The sequence below is a fragment of the Nipponia nippon genome, unplaced genomic scaffold, assembly GCF_047370975.1.
Source record: "Nipponia nippon isolate SJK-2023a ecotype South Korea unplaced genomic scaffold, ASM4737097v1 scaffold_9, whole genome shotgun sequence".
Taxonomy (NCBI): Eukaryota; Metazoa; Chordata; class Aves; order Pelecaniformes; family Threskiornithidae; genus Nipponia; species Nipponia nippon.
In genome coordinates, this window is record NW_028262413.1 from 28513607 (window position 1) to 28517626 (window position 4020).

The following is a 4020-nucleotide window of genomic DNA, read 5'->3' on the forward strand; positions in this document are numbered from 1 at the left end:
TGTGACAATAAAATGGACCTTGCTTCCAACATTTGATCATTACCTGAAAGCTCAAAGTGTACAAGTCCATCAAAAAGAGAAGAAATGCATGGAGTGACTCAGATGAGATAATTTACTACCAGTGAAGGGCAATTAATGGATTGCAAGTCATGACTGGCATTCCTGAGAACTACAAAATCAGATGGGTGGGAATCAAAGCAGTAGGACATCTCTCCTACTCCAGAACACATGAAAGACTGAATTTCACCATTGCTGCCCTTCCTATTTAACACTGACAGTCCCGGTTCCCACCTCTATTCACTGGTTTACAATACTCTGACAAATGGATGCTCTCATTTGCTAACTGTAATTCCAAATGATGAATGAAAAGATTGATTAGGAAAATGTTTGTCAGGTAACCAGTCATTTTTACTATGCATACTTCAATGTTCATGGACCTTTCTAGGCTATTATACACTTCAAAGTATCAAAGAAACTTATGATTAGCTCCTCAGGAGCTAGTGAAAAGCATGAGATTCTTCTTTACTACCTAATTCATTCCAACGGAGTTAACTCATTTCCATTACATTCACTACGTTGTTTGTCCCAAAAGCAAGAATACAGTTTTACTTTTCTAATGCATGCCTGGAAATGCAAATTATCACTGCTGTGGAATTGTCTACAGGTCTGTCTAGATCAGGGATTTATAACAGTCTAGACTCAATTACATCAATTCAAAGTGCACTGTGCCCACAGAATTTAACTCTCAGTGTTTATATAAAAAAATGTAAAGTTGAATCAGGCACCATTAAACCGAAAGGCAAACTACATCATAATTGTATCTGCTTGCACACTTGTCTCTGCGCTTCCAAGTCTGCAAAACAACTTCTCAACCTACTTACCTTAACCAGCCATTGAGCCAAACTGTGCGGTCTGTGCCATGACGGTGCCTTAGATTAAATGGTAGAGATTGAGCCTCTGTGAGTTCACAAATTATGCAGTGAATATCTTGCTAGCACACTTGCATTCTGCATTTGAGAACTTTGGGCCACTCTTGCCCTGCACCCGTCCTTAGTCTTTGATCCTCTCACTCTCTCAAAAGAAGTGGAAGTGCAGGATATCCTTCTACACATTTCTGGCACAAATTTCTGAAAATGTTGCTATGATGATAGTCACAAGCTGAATGTTATGAAATGCTGAATAAACATTCTTTGAAGAATTTCAAAGAGGCTTAAACTGTATTAAAGACAAAAGCACATCTCGGCAGTCAAGCTACCTGTCCACATCGAGAAAGGTGGAGAAGATCTAAGCAGCAAAGCTGTGCTGGAGACAGTTCAGTCCAATTCAATCAAGCCAGCTATTGAAATTGCAGCCAGTTTTCAAATTACTTGTTACAACCTGCTTCCAGCATGCCTTGCTCCCCACTCTCCTGGGAACTGCATTGCTTATCCTCAGTTCAGCAAGCTGTCCCTCCTCCTCTACCCGTGCAGGCAGAGAGCTAGAATTTCCTGCCTACATTCCCATGTAGGGAGGATGGGCAAGTTTTGGTGGCATTTTACGACTCGTCCCATCTTTCCCCTAAGCATCACTTGACCGGCATGCCATGCTTGGTATGAGATGCCAGCACAGGTCCACATTTGTATCAGAGAGAGTCTGTGGATTTGAAGTTACAGAGACTAGTGATACCCAAAAGTTTCACGTGTGCTCTCCAAAGAACCAAGAGTATTTCACTGCAAAAGAGCCTGACAAAAACCCTGACAGAGACCCCATACTGGCACCTGCTGTCAGCCAGCTTTCTATGCATGAGAGCAGCGAGACAGCACTGCAAAGAAGAATGCCAGGCACTGTTACATTTACTTTTCTTCAGGAGCCATGCTTAGAGGAACACTTGGCATTTATCTCTTTCTTGGTGCTTGATGTTGCCATCTCAGGCAAGGTGAGTCCAGCCCACACAGTCTCTCTGTTCCTCCTCTCTCCCCAGAGCCCTTTGTTGTCCTCCCCGTGAGCCCCTTTTGTTCCCTGCATGTATGAAGCTGCAACCCCATCACAGGCCCTTGTGTAACAGCACTTGTCTCCTCTCCAGGCATAAAGTCCTAGCCCTTTCTTGCATCCTTTTCATCATCCTCAGTTATCAAAGCTAGATGCAAAAAAGAAACCGAAGAGTGTTTACTGAACACTGAAAATTAATACAGAAAGTCAGAGCAGGCTGTTACGTTTGTTAAGTTCGACACTGAAATTGCGTAACAACATTGTTGTACTAAAATCTTTGTGAGAATTTTTAAATATCATCATTAATCCTTTTTCTATCAAACTCCTTAGGCTTTTTTTCTATCAACTCTTAATGGCATCTTTGATAGTATAATCTATATATGCTTTTAGAAGTACCATATGTCACAGAATTGTAATATATAAAGCACAAACAGACAACACATTGAAAAGCAGAAATTACAAGACACAATCACACCCTAAATGCCATAAATTCAATGCAAAACCATATTAATTGTGCAACTTTAAGCATATCTTCTGGGTATATACATTCATTTTTAGTGATAGAAAATGCTCTGATAAGGCTTGCAGGAGCTCATCCATGAGCATACAAGGACTTGAAAAGAAAGATGAAAAAAGACTTAATATCTCCATGGTATCCAGGAACTGGTTCTGGATATAACTTCCCAAAATTGCAGGAGGAAAAAAAAACCTAACTTTGCTGCCATGGAAACAGAACAGTGGAATATAACTGATTGTTACTTGTCTGCTTTTACAAGACTGATCCCTAAAACGTTGAGACCCTCAATAACATGGGTAATTTCAATTCCACCTGAGAAGCAAATCTGCTAGAAAATGAACAAGGTGAAGCAAGTTTGCCAAGCAGGAGAGAACAGCTGAGGAACAACAGGTATTTCTGGGGAAAGTGCAGGAGAAAGAATAAAAGAAAGATCAAGAAGGAAGATACCATGATGCCAGAAGACATAGGGGAGGAGTGGTTTGGTTTGACTAGAGAGATAGCAAACAAGGCCTTCATAATGAAGGGCTGGATCCTTGCCGTGCTAAAGAGAACCTTATGAATAAGCAGGACAGCAAATGCTGGATGGGTGTTACCTTGCCCTCGCTCCAAGAGCGCATGTGCAGTCTCAGCAAAAGCACAGCTTGTGGAAACCATGCACATCTCGTAATTTCTTAAGTTATTTTTCTTTTGTTCTTCACTGGCAAATCCCACCCTCTGTGGATGCATCCAAAATGCTCTAACAATCAGCAGTGCTTCAACTTTCCTCACTGTTTGTTGGGTTGTCCAACAAGAGCCATGCTCTTTTGCTTCACTGGAAGTGTTCCTTCTTCCCGCTAGACGAATGTCCTGACTGTAAAACGCATGGCGTTCTCATTAAACATGTGCTCTCCCTGCCTGCCATGCCTGGTGCACAGGTAATGTAGTCATGGGGAGCCAGGTTCAGTTTCTCCTTTAAAATCCATCAGTGCACCCAGAGATCTCCTCACAGTCCAACATCGTGCACCTTTATACCCTTTGCTGGTAGCAGGTTAGCAAGGCAACCCAGCCAGCGAGATCCTCCTTGCTGTCATTTCGGAAGAGATGTCTCGTAGGCGGCTGCTCTTTTGTGGACTTGCCTCAGTTCTTGCCCGCCACCACCCTTGACACCACCCTTCACCCTCCTGAAGGCACAGAGTCCTGTCATCAAACCACTCCTCAGATGGCAACTGAGTCGGGTTTCTTTTTCCTTCATGATCTAAGCGTCTACTGAGAGATGTCATCAGCTGTGGTATGGGGGATCTCTGAGGACAGGAGTGCTGATCACTCCAGGCTAAGCTGCCATCGAGGCTGACGAACCGCGTCCGTCTCCTGAAGGAAGGGAAGGAAAGCCCGTCAAAGCCGGCGCGGCTTCGCAGCCGCCCCTCAGCACCTCACGCGCGGGCCACGCCGCTGTTCCTTTAAGGGGGAGCGGTTCGCCATCTTAGGTTCCTCCCCCCCCCTCGCCACGTGATGCAGCCGGCCGCCATCTTAGGCTCTCCGCGCCGCCGCCTCGGCTC